The following is a 17,555-nucleotide window of genomic DNA, read 5'->3' on the forward strand; positions in this document are numbered from 1 at the left end:
GGAGCTAAGTAACAGGTAGCTTAATGTCTTTCCTTCAAAATGCTGTTAAGAGCTGTTTGCTCCCCTCCCCCTCCCTGCTAAGCAGGAATTCCCCCTGTCCCCTCTGCCTTGCTGAGGAGGTGTCTGTGTATTAGCTAACAGACCACATGTTGGGTCCGTGCTGAATCAATAGGTAGACTCAACAGTCTTAATGAGGTGATAAACAGTGAGATAACTGTGATAAACATGTTTATCAGCCACCCTAACCCTGGCTTGCTTGCGTGTCAGTTTGCTGCAGACAGCAGGGAGGGAGAATGAAAAGCTCTGTATCATCAACAGATGCATGCACTTGTCTCAGTGCTAACTGAGGGCTGCAGACTGGCAACACTCCTGCCCCTTGAGCAGCAAGGGGGGAAAAGTCTGGGATTACAGGCAGGCTGGGGGTTTATACCCCTCCCTAATCAGAGCCCTGCTGGAGCCTGGCCACGACCCCCTCAGCTCAGCTCTGCAAGGGCAGGGAGGGCTGCTCTAGCACACTCTGGCTTCCAGCCTGAGCCACTGCAGGCATGTGCCTGAATTTCCTCAGTCTGGTGGATTGTCTGTATGTTTGGAAACCAGGTAACCCTAGCCAAGTTAGACTAACTTGCAAAGACTGAATCAATTACGCTCAGGCTTTTTGAATGTCTGTCCCTAGCCCACATGCCTCTCCCAGGCTCGCTGGGGCACAGGTTGCCTCAGGATGGGGCCTCCACCGTGCACGGAGATGGGGGGCAGGGAGCCCTGGGCTGCCTGCTTCCATATCAATGCACTTGTCCTGGCACATGGCATTTTGACGTCTTATGCACTGTTTGTTTGCTTTTTTCAGGGTTTGTCTTTGCTACCAGGATATCCTGGTAGTAAATTTTGCCCTGGCGCTGCATGGTTTAACATGCAACGTGTGTGGTTTGTGGAATTGCAAAGAGGTTTGTGGCATCACAAACGCACATGCCTGCACATCTGGATCCCACCAAGGAGTCTAAACTTAGGTGCCTAATAGATGGAGTAGGTTCTGACCCATAATGTTTGTATCAGTAAAGTTATATGTAAAAAAACCTGTTGAAAATACAAACACAATTGGGTAAGGGGAATAAGAGAAATAGAAATTCAGGTTAGAATCCAGAAGATATTTTTAGACTCTGATGACAAGCATTGTATGTAGGATATTTTTATATACCTTGCCTTACAAAAACAATGACATACCTGTAACAAACCATCTGATGTTCCACATGTTTACCAAAGAAGAGAAAATATTTAATACTAGGAATGTGCCTTGTAGCTGATACAAGTATAGGGGCATTGGTAATATATTTTATACACAAAGGGCAGAAGACTGTGAGTGATATCCTTGCTTCACAATTGCAGTTGACTTTCAGTAGTGCCTGGATTTCACCCTGTGTCTTAAGACATCTATTCCTTATCTTACTTAGGGGTAGGTAGTTCTTCTTGATAGTTCCCCTTCTATCATGTATTCTTTCAATTTTCTCTCCATTTTCTTGCACTGCCAGTAATTGTGAATACTGGTAAGACAATATATACGGACTGGCTATCAGGTTTTGTATGCAATTTCATTGGGTACCAACCACCCACACAGATCTTTAGGTTGTTATCTGGTGGGTTGGCTTTAAAGTCCACATTCATCTATAAATCTCTTATTGTTAGTCTCAAGAATAAGATTGATGGGAATGCAATGATACAAAGTCTTGACAATGTACCACCAAATCTTTCACCTCCAGGTTATCAGTGTTAGCTCAGTGCAGTCATGACTGTCTGCCGTTGCCTCCTCTTTTCAGTGGCCAGTATGAAATAAACTAGGGATCTCAATGAAGTTCACAACTGACACATTATAAAAGTCACCACTGACTGGATCCATCTGACTCTATTTTATAAGTGACTCCATCTTAGTAAGGATTCAATTGAACATGTCATCTCTTTTCTCTTCTTTACAGAGGGGCTGATGCATATGGGCAGAGCACTGTGGAGAGCCTGGATCACTTGAAGTCAACGCGGTATCTGTTCCGTAGCTAACCAGAAAGCATCAGCTTTTAGGGTTATTAGTCTGTCCCTCTCTCAAGTAATGCACAAATGACTTGAAAAGTTTAAAAGACAATGATTTAGATAAGCATAATGCTGGACTTGCCTGTGGACTTTGGTCTTGTTGGGGGGATTTTCTAGAGTGTGAGGGAAGTGGAAAACGACCAGACGACATGCCATTACCTCAAATTTGTATTATGGTTGCAACCACTGTTGTATATAACTTGCACCAGCTACCCATTTAGTTTGGCTAGCGAGTATGCTTATTCCTATACTCATGAACTGCTCCCATGACCTTTTTCCAAGTCTCCCTCTTTTGTTACATACAGGAAATATCCTTTGGTATATAGGGATTGAGAACTGCCCCAGTCTTCACATACCCCTGCGAATGAACCTTGCTCCAGTGTTCCCAGGAAAGTGGTATTTCCTCTGTCTCTAGGGCTTTTCATTATGTTCAAAAGTCTCATAATTTAAAAATGTGTAAATGCTGTGGACACAAAGGCTCAAAGGTTAGTTCATGAGATTAATTCTTAGATTCCAGTGGACCATATTAACTAAGCTCCAACATCTCACTGTATCTTCTTTCCAGAACGAAAATTTTCATTTTTTTTAATGTAGTGTTGATCAGGGAAAAGAGGTGCCCATTTTTTCCTTGACTTTTTCCTTGAAGCATAAAGGAGGAGCCTGTTCAAAAAGTTGCTTTGATTTTACTGGGAGGAGGGACATGAATGAGGAAGAGAGGCTGAAGTTTCTTCCTGTGTTCGAATTTCATGACAATGTATAGCCAGTTATAGCTCTCCTGAGCTGTCAGTAGCTCAAAGTCTTCTACTTTGATTAGCCCCGTGACTCAAAAAATTACCATAATCCACTGACAGGCATGAAGAAAGCCATAATAAGACTGATAACAATGTGTCAGTTAAGAGGCTATTATATTTTAGTGCCTTACTATAGCACATTGAAAATCTATTCAGACTTACTATTGATATAACCAGTGCCTTGTTAAAACCTGCTGCCTATCTATTCTTAATAATACTTATTATGCCTATGGGAGGAAGAACTAAAAAACGCACCTGTTTACATAAGAGTTTAGATATTGGCAGTTTTACTACAGCTATTTACAGTAGCTACAAATAGAGGGCTCCCCGATTCCCTTCTCTTCTGTGACTGGTAGGGAGCTGCAACTTGTGGGTCTGGGCTGAACAGAAATATAAAATGGAAAAAAACTGGCTCTGTAGCAGCGTTATCTTATCTTCTTCACCCTGTAAAATTCCTCCTGTATCATCAGCACAGGAATCTAGATCTCTGGATAGCCTTGCCTCTAGAGTCTAGAGGCAAGAACTAAAGTCTTCCCTACCCCGCCTGACCATCAAGAACAAATCTGCTTGTTAGATCCAGGAAGATTACAGCAAGAATTCTTCAGAAAGAATTCATGTTATGTTTGTATCACATTCTTTATATCTAAATGTGCACCTCAGAAAGAGCTGAATGTTGTCCATATATAACCTGGGCCTACTAACTGTTTGGCAGAATAAAGCTCAAGAGATAGATGAGCAAGGGGCAAAGGTGACCTTATACCAACTCTATGGGTTTTTGTATTCTGTGGATGTCCCCTGGCATAAATTAGGCAGCACCAAGGCACTAATTTACACCAGGCTATCAAGGACCCTAACAGGCTTTTCCAGTGGTTTGACTACAGTGATGTTCCAGCCCTGTACTCTCTTCTTAAACTACGGTGCTAACCAGCCCGTGTTGTGAGGGAATAGCACAAAGCATTATATGCTGCCTTTTGTATCATTTGGAGCCTTTTCAGGATATGTGACTTAATTCCTAGCTATAAGAATAGACAGTAATCAATTCCAGAAGCAATGAATACATGAGGTAGTGTGGACAGATCTATGTCTGATGGGGTATAATGCAATCTTTCAGCTAGTGGCAGACAGCTGTGTTTTGCTGCCATGCAGTTGGTCCAATAAAAAATATCACCCACAAAAATAGTTTTGCTGCTATGATGATTTAGACATTCAATAGTACTGCAAAGTCCAAGAAGCATTTAAGGCTGTGGACTGATTTACTATTTTGAGGTCATGTTGTCAGTAGTATGGGAAGGCATCAAATAGGTAAGTTTTTTCAAGGTGCATGCTTCTTTCTACCAGCATAACCTCTGCCTTTTCCTACTTCATCTAAGTGCTGATTGAGATGACTAGAAAATGGCTCTGTTTACATTAGATGTCAGGGAGACATGGAGCTAGGAATCTGGATATCACTACAATTTCAGCCTGTGCTGTTTCACCAGCTCTACCAGTGGTTTACTATAAATGTTCAATTGGGTGGAAGAGAGAAATGAGCTTTATGACATTCTCCAGGTTGAACCTTCATAGATGGAAAAACCCTAAAGGCTCTCTCAGTTTACTCTGAGAAGACAGACTGGAGGCTTATCAGAGCATTTCTAATTCAACCCTGTAGCTTCAAGGACATGTAACAGGAGCATTTGATGTTTGATGGTGTAAATATCTGAAAGGCGTCCAGTATACCCAGGGTATATTTCCCTGGACTGGAAACGCCAGTCCACCAGAGTAACAAATGTAAAGTAACAGGCCTCCCTGAGAGATCCAGGATGCATTTAAAGCTGTGGACCAGTTATTTTGGTCCAATCCTGCAATTTCTTTTGGTCCAGTCCTCCAGACCAGGATGCAAGAGGCTGACAGGTGAAATGAGATGGTTTATGCTGTTTCCTATGTTGATTATTGCTGTTCAACATGCTTATTAGCAATTTGGATGCTGGCATAGGAAGCTTCTTGAGCAAGTTTACAGATGACACAAAACTAGGAAGCGTTGTGAACATGTTGGAGGATGCAGCCACAATTCAGAAGGATTGTAGGCTAGAGCAAACAGGATGAAGTTTAGTGGGGACAAATGCAAGGGCTACACCTCGGGAAGAATCACCAAAAACACAAATACAAAATGGGGGGCACCTGGCTGGATGGCAGCACTATGGAAGAGGACTTGGGAGTCTTGGTAGATCATAGACTCAATGAGTGTGTCTACATGAGATGCTTACTGCGCAGCAGAGAAAATAACTGCATAGTAAGCCTCACTGTCTACACGTGCAGACCCTTACCACACAGTTATTTTCTCTAATTGGCAATTAATTTGCTACCTGCAAATGCAAGTAGCAAGTTAACTGCCAAGTAATTATTGTGCAGTAAGGCATGTGTAAACGTCTGACCAGGAGCACATTTTGTTCCCGGTCAGCTGGGCGGCAGGGGGCAGGAGGGTACTTACTGCTGCAGGGTTGGGCTCTGCCACCAGAGCCCAGGCAGTGACAATGTCCTCCTGCCCTGGCAGCAGGGAGCTCCCAGTCCCCTCTTTGCTGGTTGTTCCCACCCCCTTGCCCCACTCTTTTCTGCTATATGTGTCAGGGTGTTTTTAAGCCTCCCCAGAGGCACCGGGTGTTCATAGATTTCATAGACATTAGGGCTGAAAGGGACCTCGGAAGATCATCGAGTCCAGCCCCCTGCCCCAGGGGCAGGAAGTCAGCTGGGGTCACAGGATCCCAGCAAGATAAACATCCAACATGTTGAAGTCCCCAGCCTTAGCTGTAGCCAACTTTGGTGTGTTGATTCTCCTGCTAGGAGTAAAGATGGATGTTCCTGGCTAGAGGGTCTTGCCCCCCTGCTCAGGGTCAGATCAATCATCATAGTTGGGGTCAGGAAGGAGTTTTAGCTCAAGATCAGATTAGTATGGAGTGTGGGGTTTTTTGCCTTCCTCTGTAGCAGGGGACATGGTCGGGACCTCTTGAGTGTATACTGACTCATTGACATCATTTTATAGAAGCAGGACATTCCCCTATTTTACCTGTGGCAGGTTAAGGTGTAAGGTCTGTGTTGTGTCAGGGTTGAGGGTAGTCTTATGCAGAGTTTAGATTATGGTTGTATGGCATGGTCTGGATAAAGATGATCCTGCCTTAGGCAGGGGACCAGACTAGAATATGTCTGGAGGTCCCTTCCAGCCCTACTTCTCTATGACTCTATTCCTCTATTTAGAAAAGATATTTTCGATGGTGAGAGGCGGTTTGAAGCCCTTTGGAGCACTGATGGAATCTTTGGAAAATGTCTAGTGCAGTATGAGTGCTACTGTAATTCAAATGAATGATGACATTAATAATATCTGATATAAACTGAGTGTCTGTGATCCAACAGACTGTGTCTCAGTATGTTTGCTGTGGGTTGACCTTAGGAAAATTAAAGATTTCATTTTGTAAAGACAGGTATGTTTTTCTGTACCTAGGTTTCATGACTATTGCACACATTAACAAACACTAACGTGAGCAAGGTACAATGTTATTACCACAATACTGGTTTTAGGTCTCCCCCTACTCCAAGCTTCTCTTTCTTTCTGGCACTCCGTTCTCTCTTCTGCAAGGCCTTTTCCCTTCCTGTCTGTGTGGGTACATTTCTCTCCCTGACTCTCACTGATTACTTTTGGATCCAAGCATTAGTAATCTGTTATTTCAAGCCTGTTGCAGCAAAAGCAGGGTATGTAGCCATCACTGAACATGTTTATGTACTGAACTGAAACTCAAATTTGAAAATGAAAATCCTATATTAAATGGAATGCACAATGTCACTATTATAATATAACTTTCAGGCTAACTAGCCTGCAGCTCTATGGGGATGCTACATAGCTCACATCAGCTTCTGGAAATAATATAGTAATGTGCTGCTCCAAATTTTTTCCCCTGCCTATTTTCTTTCTTCCTGGGTCCTTCTTCAGGCTCTTTCTTGCCTCTGCCACACACAATTTTTTTTTTTTTTTACCATTTCTCATTGTGCTACTCCATATCAAAACTGTCTAGGCCTTTGTTGTTTATTTTTGTTTCTGCCACCTACCCTAACTTTTTAATGTGTCTCCAACCGCAATACACAAGATTAAATAAAATTTCTCCCTCAGAAGGCTTGGTTGTACCAGTGGGTTCAACATGTCCTAAATAAGGGAAGTAATAATTAAAGGTGTACCAATATATCTGTTGGCTATCAGATTGGCTCTTATAAAAGGAGAAATGATGTTATCGGCTATCAGATTTTTTTGGTCATTGTAGCCGATAATTATGGCTGTGTGCCCATAGCACCCTAGTGAGCATAGTCTGGTCCCCACCGGCCCAAGCCTGTGGCAGACTACAGGTTCCAGCAAGCAGCAGGACGGGGAGGGGATGCCAGGGAGTAGTCACAGAGTGCCACACTTAGCAATAAAGGGACTGTTACCGGTTCCTGCTGCTGCTGCTGCTATGGCAATGCTGCATGTGCAGCACGGGCCTGAGTGCTGCCGTGGAGAAGCTGGCTTGCATGCAGGTGTGGTAAGGCACTGCGCGCGGGATATTCTGCTACGCTGAGCACCAGATACCTTTGCCAAAGTGGCTTCTTCCCAGCAGTTGTGGGAACTCGGCTGTGTGGGGCCTGCTGGTGCTGAGACAGTGGCGTGCTCTGGGACTCCAAACGTGCCCCATGCCATTGTCCATGCTAGGCTCTGCCCTGCCCATCCAGGATCAGCAGCACAGGCTGTGCGGGGAGCAGGGCTCCAGGTGGGAACCGTAGGAGAGGGGGTGACATGCATGGGAATAAGGCAGTCACCACCTTTCTCATCAAGGGCCAGAGCAGGTAGGGGGCAGGTGTGTTTGTTTATAAATGCAAAACAAACAAAAAGTAAAGGTTTTTGGATGTCAGTAGTTGAAAATGCCTTGCACTTTTACTAAATATCAGTTATCAGATCGGCATTGGCCAATACGATTGGTTAATCATCAGCTATCAGTATTGGCCAAGAAAATCTTTATCGGTACACCCCTAGTAATAACTGAGAGATGATGAGGTCCTGCAAGACAGCTCCAGGAGCTAGCAGACTTGGGGAGAAACTTACTGAAAAACAGGGATGTATAAAAGACAGCCCACAGGCTTCATGTGGCCCACCATAATTCATTATTAAATGAAAAAGTATCTGAAAAGAAAACGAGTGGGTCTGATGTCCCCACTGTGCATATTTTTGTTAATTTGTGCATATGCCTGCAAGCACAGGCCATTTTGCTGCTTGCTAACATACTGTAGACTTACGTCCAGTTATAGTGGGTCCCAGTAGTGGTGGTCTTCCATTGAAAATCTATCTTACTTAAAAGTTACTTTGCAATAGTTTGTTTATAGACTAGTGGTTACGTTTTGTTGTTTGGGTTAGCAAGAAAACCAAAGACTCAGAAAGACTATATGGGAAGGGTGTAAAGTAAATTCTCTTCAAAGGTTGGGGAAAAACTTGCTTCTGAATTTGAATCCTTCCTGTGCCATCAAACATCCTTTAAAGTACAAAGTTTAGGCATCCCTGTATCCAGGGTATGCCCTCTTTCTTCTTAAGTCATGTAAATTATCTTTTTCTAAGTTCTCCTTGATGACAGGATTCTTTCAGCCAGCTAGAACTTCAGTCCAGCTGCCCTATGGCACACCTGTCCTAGCAGACGCTTTGGCTGCATTTTAACAGGAATGATATATTTCTATCTTTTTTTCAGGATAACTTGAGATAAGTTGCTGGGCTCAGTGATGAACCTTGGCATTTGTTATATATTTATTCCATTTAATACATAGTTTTTTTTCCCAAGGCTTTTGCTTTCAAAGACATTTAGACATCTGTCTATACTGTTGTTGGATTTCTGTCTTTCACATTCATATGGTAGAGTGGACATAATATTCAAATCGACAGTTCAGAGATTAGTCTGTAAATTGTAGATTTTTTATGGCCAAATCTTGTTAAAGCTCGTGACTGCAACTGCTGCCTTTCTAATTTATTACATTATTTCTTTCTGGATGTCCTCATTGGCTTGCAAAATATGTGAATTGATCCACCTCTTGAATTGGGTCTGTGGGTCATTTACCTTTTTAATATGTTTTTGAGGCAAGTTCATTCCTGATATAACTTGTATATTCTACTGGGGAGAAGTATGCCTTGTCGTTTCTGGTCCTATCTCTGTGTGAAGTAAGCAACAAAAAGTTCCTATCATTGGTCACTGCGTAGCATGAACAGGCATCTAGAGCCTGTGTTTCTACTGCATTAATTTAGCTTTCTTTGTGATGATCCGTCTGTCCGTATTGCTGTCAATTTGCAGTTGTATTTAGCTTTTCTGGGTGTTTTAAGCAGGAAAATCAGGCTTACTGGTTTGCTTTAATCTCTCAGCTATTTCTGCAGTACTTTGTATAATGGTTGATTTCCCTCAGTGTTTGGCTAATAGTGCATGTTACTGAAAATGTGAACGGCATTCCATATATGTGCAGTAGCAGCTGGAGCATGCCATGGATCTACAGCGGTAAGGCAGCCTGGCGCACACCCTGAAAAAAAAACAACTCCAAATCCAAGTGCATTTTGAGGTCGTTAATATGTCACCAGCAGCACAACAGTTAGAAGGGGCCATTTAATTAACATTAATTGCTCACGGCCCATTGTGTAGCTCATGAACGATTTACTGAAAAGCACCTCATAAAAAATCACTTCTTTTAGGGAAGCAAATCCAAGCTTATATATATATATAACTGGAGTTCAAATATATATTTCACGCCTAATGAAGTCATAGCAATATTATTTGTATTTGCATAATATTTGTGGAATGTTTTGAGACATTTTTAGTTCAGGGTACAGTGAGAGGACAAAGATCACAGACAAAGCCCAGCTCTAGCTTGCATTGTGTTTTAGGATTTTTATATAGCAGTAGATTAGAATCTCCTTTGCACAGACAGAACCTGATTTATCAAGATTCTCATCTCCTTTTTCCTTCTTTGTTCACGTTTCTTTCATCTCATTTTTGTATGGGTGATTTTATTCTCTGATAGAGACTGCATCTTTTTTTTCCCTACAGCTTGTTGGCTACAAAGAGGAAGAAGTGACAGATTTGAAATAAAGGTAATGATAGGTAATGGTTCATATAACTCTGCCAGCGCAATCAGAGAAAGCACTCAGAGCACTTTCAAATGATAGCTCCAGTACACAATAAAGTTAGCACGTTAGAATGAAAAAGAGGATTAGTGGTGTAGGGGCAGAACTTTGCTGTTGTACTGTAAGAACAAAAGACATTTTGGGACCTGGAACATGATGCCTTTTAATATTTACTAGTATCGTAATCCCAGCTGTCTGTTTTTTCCAGCCCTTCAGTTGTCTCCTTCTCCAGAAATAACTACACATTTTTTTAAATCACAGAGATTCATGGATTATAACCAGAGGGACCATTATCCATTATGAGTACTTCATCTGGCCATATAATTTAATTCCTCTCTGAACTAGAATGTATATTGGAGCACCTAATAGTGACTTAAAACTGGACAGTGAGAATTTACCACAACCTTTGATTAGTGGCAGTGTGTTTAAAAGGCTTTCTGTAATGCATTCTATATATTTATTAGCGATTGGGTGAAGTAGTTCTGCACAAGCTCCTTTTATACTATGTTCCCTAATTTTTAATTCTTTTTCCATAACTTTTAAGATGAAATCTGAATTGGGAAAAGGAGGGGATTGATCTTGGATTTCTCACAATGCAAATAAGTACTCTAACCACAGTGCTGTTAGCTAGTCAGGTAGGACACTGCCTCCTCTTCTTTGTATATTTGTCTTCTGTTGTTGGGTTTATTTTTTCCCCATAAGAAACTTCTATATGTCTCTGTTTTATCTGACAAAATGTGGAATTGGGAGAATTTTTCAAGTTGTGAAAACGTTTACAGTATGGGATAGCTATTTTCTGCTGAACTCTTAATAACAGCAAAAATAGTGTGCACACAGTATGCCTGGTGGAGTCGTCATTCTCATCTCTTTTATTTCAGTCTCCTTGCTAACACATCATGGTAGCTTTATTTTTCTTTCTTGGATTCAGGTCTTCATGGTTGAAGATTTTTTCCAAATAACCCCTTTTTGTAATCATCACACTATACAATTGTTCCATTTGGCACATATTCCCCAACCAATTATTTAACATTTTTCTACACTGAACTGCAAGTACCATCTGTTGGCCTAATTACCTAAATGGTTCAAATCCTTTTGAATCCAGTTGTATTACTCCTCATTATTTGCTCTAACCCTAATTTTAATATCATCTGCAAATCTGTAAACCTTATTTAAACTGCTGTTTTCTAAATCACAACATAGTTGATGCTCCAAGTAATAATACAGTATAACATAGGGTACAATGGCAAAGCAGATAGAGTGTCTTGCCATGGTTCTGGAGGCTTGAGTTCAGGCCCTATTGCGGATTTACACCACCAGCTCTAAATGGTTATTTGGGCTGGGAAGTCCAAGGTGGCTAGATGTGACACTATCCAAGTTTTTTTAACCACACAGACACAATGGGTAGTTAGACTGCACAGCATGCTTTTTAAGTTCAAATCTGCTCTGAATTGTATCTGATGACCTTAATATGGCACTTGATCTTAAAAAAATAGGCATTGTGTTGAATGAATGAATGAATACATCCTGCAAGGAACTGAATGGTTCCACTCCATTTGATAGCATCTCATTAAACTGCTCCTATTAATGTATTAAATCTCATGATACTTTTGAGGTTGGTAAACTATTATTACTACCCCAATTTTCCATATTGAGGGAGGAGGTTTGTCTGACTAGTCAAAGGCCAGAGAGAAATAGTGTCATAGCCAGCACTCAAGCCTGAAACTTAGAAATTAGAAATATACTGTCACACCAAAATCATCAAGCTCTTGATATAGATATTGAAATCTCCTAAAGGTTCATTTCCAGATTATACCATCAATACTCTTAGGAGAGACATGTGTCAGGCAGCTTTTTAAAAAAGAGGAGCGTTAAATATGCTAACCTCTACACTGACAAACCTGTAATTTTATTCATGGTTCATTATGGGCTGAATTTTGAAAAGTAGCCTACAATTTTGCACCCACAGTTTTGCACTAGACATAATTTTAGGTACAATTTTGCAAGTAAAAATAATTGAAGGCACACTGCATGTCATTAATACATCCCAGGAATTAAATAATTAGATGTCTAATGTGCTTACAATAATTGTGCCCACAGAATTGCAACTGTACAAAACCAGAGGCAGAAACAAGGCCTTTCTGAAAATCAGAGCACGTGGCACATCTCTTCAAATTATTTTAATCACAGGCTCTGGTCCTGCAATGTGTAGGCCCTGCCTATACTAGAAAAAGCTTTGCTAGTATTCTCTCTACCTTAATAGCTATGCTGGCAAACCTTACTAGTGCATTTACAGCTTGTAACAATTACCCAAACAACATGATATATACTGGCAAAAGCACTCTTTTGCGGGTATAACTGCATCCAGACCAGGATTTTTGCTGGAATAAAAATTCAATAAAGACATCACAACACTAATTGATGCTGCTTCACAGGCAGAATTTTCTAGAGTTGCTGTGGCCTTAGACTCTCCTCTTCATTAAATGTGATCTCAGTATGCTGGTCTTAATTATTTCTTTACCTTACATTTGTTACATATTATCACATATATAAACTGACTTCTGCCAGAAAAGCATTGTAGAGTCATTTGCAGTACTAATTAATAGTCGTATTATAAAAGTGCCTCTGAACCTAAAACCTTCACTATATTTTACAGATTACACATGGCAGTACTGACAGGATGAACAGAAGAGAGATTACAGTTAGTCATTGTACTTAGTTTCAGATAAGAAAATCAAATCTGGGATTTGCTTATACATAGGGCATCCAAATGAGTCAGGTTTTTCTTGTGTAAATAAAGCCCATATTGTGCTGCAGCAGCAACAGAAGTACCACTGTAGGTTAAAAGTGACTCGATGTTTCCTTTTTATACCCAGATTGTGGGGGTTTTAACATCCTGGCCAACTGGAATTCCCAAGTCATTAGCCAAAATAGTCTTGAATATTCCAAATTGATTTACATTTGTTGAGCTTTGAAGGTATTAAGAAAAGAAGGTGAGACGGTGCATGAAAGGGATACCAAATTCTGACTTCAGTGTAAGGATATAGCTAAAAAGGGTATCTTACAGTACAATTACTGTAGTTCACTCTTTGTTGTCTCAGAATCTGAGGAATTCACACTCCACAGTTCTGCTGTGGAGAGGATCATTTGTGTGGGATGATCAGGGGTCAAGGTGAATGGCCCTACACATGCAAATATTTAGATCTCCCTGTAATTAATAAAAGGCAACACCCTCTGCTAGAATTACTCTTGCTCCAGTCAACAGTACTTTTTACATGGGCAGCATCTGAGAGTTGCATGAGCACTTCTCAGGGCAAATCATTATTGTTTTGTGAGACAAATTAAAGTGCACCCCATTTTGGACTGGATTGCACAAGTATTTGCACTCACTTTCTAGAGCTAAAATGGCTTAATTAAAAATACTCCAAGCTTACTTGAAACTCAAACATATTCAAATACAGTAATTAGGAAAAAATGCTTGTGGAGCAAAGCACTCGCCAGATCTTCTCTCCATCGTGTTCCAAAATTCAATAATCTGCTGTACATCTGCAAATAAGAAATGAAAAGGGGGTCATGACAGGGAGAGTTTACATTATATTTCTTTCATTCCAGGATATGAGTCACAGGAAAAACAAGTGGCCTTTATTAGATTGGAATTGAATTTGAGATTCTTTCTGAATGAACATTTTTCTCATGTTTTATTGACTAATATACAATGAATTGAAGAACTTTTCAACTTAGTATTGAAAACACTAAATTTTACATAAAGCTAATCATTGCATGGAATCTAGTCCCCTTTTTCTGCTTTTGTTATTTTTGTATCTTTCAAGCTACCAAAAAAATTTAAAAAAGAAAATGTTCAGCATGTGTAGAAATTTATTTTCAAATCCATGTTTTCCAAATACTGGTGCACCAGTTATATAATGTTTGTTCTGGATGCCAAGTCTGATGCATCAGAGCAAATGTTGTTACTATCCTAAATTTCATTTAACTACTGGAGAGAAAACCACTGTTCACTCGAATGATCATTATTGTGGTTATAAAAGAAAACACTTAAAAGAAAATTAGACATTGTAACATATCATGGGCCTGGCAGTCAGGTTGCTTGAGGATGCTTTGGCATTTGGGCACAGGGAGGTAAATTGAGGGCACTATATTATTAATGCTATCTTACATATAGTAGACTGAAAATCAGCCCTCAAGTTGATGATTTCCCAGCAGTCTCAGTAACTGGGAGGTGGGATTTTCATTGTTTCCAGTGTGAGAGGTCAAGGATTATGTCCTTAATTTATTTTCCGCGCGCGAGAGAGAGAGAGAGAGAGAGAGAGAGTGTGTGTGTGTGTGTGTGTGTGTGTGTGTGTGTGTCAACCCTAATTTTCACTTTTTAAAGAGTAATTATGTGTCATACAGATTTGACCCAGTGGTTCCAAGCAAATTGAAGCTGGCATTTCAGGGGAAGGATGATGCATTATAAACATCTTTTTTCTTGCCCACAGCTATTGTGACTGAGGTCACTGAAGCAGTCAAGCAGCAACTGCACATCACAATTGAGGCTAACAAACAAAACAAAGCATCTGATAATAGAGGGCCAGTGGAGAAGAGAATTGCTCTTCATGAGACTTGACAATAATTTTGTTAAGAAAGAAAAGACTATGGTTCTCTTGTTTTCACATCTTCTTTTCATCTTTGTTTTCAGTTGGGTGTTTTGTGGTTCCAGTGTGTAACCAGAGTGGATGTTCTTTTGGATCTTTTGGTGAAATGCTTGCCTGTGAACACAGGAGACTGGACGCACTGGCCCATGTGGTGCCTTCAGTCCTATGTTCCTGTATTTTTAGCAAAAAGAGGCGCTGCAGCACTGGCCTGTGCCACAGTTCAGCTGGTATACAAGGCAAAGTTTGATACCACAAAACTCCAGAGACACTCATTTGTGGCTATTAATTGCCATATAGTCAACCTGCAGAATTCATAAATCATCAGTTATATTCCCAAATATCATGAGAATGCTGCCCATATAATTATATATGTTATATATCACATTTTCAACACCCTCTGCTCACCCCAGTATGTGTGACAATTATAGTGTTCCAAATTCTCTCGAATCTATACAGTACTACAGCACTGCAGGAGCTCTCATTAGAAATCCTGTTAAATATGTGCACCTCTTCCTTTTACCCATATGGTGTTAATATATAGACCTGAACAAGTTCATTTATCCTATCTTTTATTTTAAGTCCTCACACTCTTGCACTAACTTCAGTGGAAGTGCCAGTGTAGTTAGGCCTCCATAGCTGGCAGGATTTTAAACCACAAAATGGCTTTTGGCCTTGCTTAAAGCAGAGTAGATAGCACAGTGGTTAAAATGCTATTGGTTAGTTTGTATTAGTGCTCCCAGAGATGCTTCAGTACATGGGGACTTTACGTTGGAACTATATATAAGGTGTATATAATATATTTTGGAACTAAATATAAACCGAAGACCAGACTACCCAGTGGGTGCATCTACATGTGTCATTAATGTGCAAAAATAAACTGCAGAGCCATTGGTGACACAAGGGGGGGTGCATGTGCACCCCCCTGAGCATGGCAGTGCACTCCTTGCCACCCTGTGGGCGGTCACTGCTCACCACCCCACCTCGCGGCCGATACTGCTGGTGTCTGCGGGCAGTCTACGATTGCCTCTGGTCACCACCAATGCTGCTGATAGTGTCTGTAGGTAGTTGCCAACCACATATCGATGCTCACCACCACCCCCACCACCCCTGCTGCAAACAGCACTGTGGCTGCCTGCAGCAGGTCCCCACTTGTGTCCGCCACACTCCTGCCACTGACAGCACCACCGCTGCCTGTGGGCACTTGCTGTGCCCCCCCAGCCTCTGGGGTCATGTGTCATTCATGTCCAGAGCAATTTATTGCTTCCGGAAAGCTCTGCAGTTTATTGCTCCTGGGAAGCTCCTGGACACACAGTTTACATGTGTGCCCAGACTGTGGCCCACTGAGTTGGGTCACAGCAGTCCTGGCTAGCAGGGGGTCTGGGGACAGGAGGTCAGCCTGCCAACCTGGGGCTGCTCTGACTCAGCTCAGTGTGCTGTGAAGAGGCTGGCTGGGACACAAAAGGCTGCTTCAGTGTGGGGTAGCTGGCAGGCAACTGTAGAGTTTATTAGTTTTGTGCACCTTAATAGAGGTGCATGTATAGATGCTGAGATGTTTACTGTACAGTTAATTAGTCAACATCTCATGTAGATGCACCCAGGTTTGTACAACATGCTGCCACCTTCTCTGTGGAGTGCCAAATTCAGATAAATTCTGTGCCCCACATTTGTACATCTTTCCCTTCTTCTGGAGTCTGTCTATTAATCCTACAACTAAAGTAACCAACTTTGGGGACTAGATTATGGGACACATTCCAGTTCAAGGCTCACCACAAGCATTTGGAACTGGAAGGAACCACCAGTTCTTGTTCTGGCTTGTAAGCCAACTTAATACGGTGGTGTGGGTGGGCTAATTAGCTCTAGTGACAGGTGGGATAATTGGCTTGGGCACAGTGACATGTAAATGCAGCTGTACTACTTCCAGTAGAGCCATGTAGCTCTACAAAACAGCAGGGTGTCTCAGTGAGCAGCTGCCTGTTGCCATGTGAATGTTTTTGGGCTTCTGAGGGCAGGGGAGAGCTCAACCTGACTCTGCAGTAGCTTGGATTGGCTATTTTTCTGCAGGAGGATGGGAAAGAGGCAAGCATCCAATTAGAAGAGGCTGTTATCTGGGAGGGCTGAAAATCCCAGGAGGGCTGTGGCATCTGACTGAGGGAGACTGACCCCAGCCCCATTAATGGGGAGGGCTGCCAGCATCCAAATCACAGCCTCAGCCACCCTGTACCTGCCACCAGGGTGACTTTGCCTTTGGAACCTACTGTCCTGCAGCAGACGTTTCAGCAAAACTAGATCAGGTCAGATTTGATGTCCAATAATTCTGCAGTAAAAACACATAGAGAAGGGAAAGATCCCAAACACCTGTCTTTCAAAAGGGGGAAGAGGAAATCCAAACATGGAGTCTCTTCTGCCAGCATTTTGCTTTGTGGTTCCCACTGAAGTCTTGAAGGTGCTGGATTTGAGCCCCTGCTGGGAGCAGATTTCATGCACCCTGGATAAAACATAAATGTAGCGGGTTCAATTTTCTGTTCAGCTGGGAATGACAGAAGGCAAAAGTCACAGTAATCCATTGGGTTATGCTTCCAGCATGATTTAAAACAATTTCAAGATTACTCTAATTTACATTTGGGTTCCTAAATCACGTGGCACAGCAGCTAAGAATAGCCAGAGCACAGCCGGGTTCACTGCACCGGGGTGGAGACAAGGGGTGACAGTGGTTACGTGCACTATGTGCTATGTACTATATGTCAGTGGTGTTCCCTTTATATTTAGTTCCAATATAAAGTTCCCTTATGCTGTGGCATCTGGGGAAGCACTAATGTAAACTTCAGCATTTTAATCACTGTTGATCTAACCCTGCTATGAGCAAGTTCAAAGGCTCCTTTGTGGTTAAAATCCTGGTAC

The sequence above is a fragment of the Gavialis gangeticus genome, unplaced genomic scaffold (assembly GCF_001723915.1).
Source record: "Gavialis gangeticus isolate Ggan-Ray unplaced genomic scaffold, GavGan_comp1, whole genome shotgun sequence".
In the NCBI taxonomy this organism is placed as follows: Eukaryota; Metazoa; Chordata; order Crocodylia; family Gavialidae; genus Gavialis; species Gavialis gangeticus.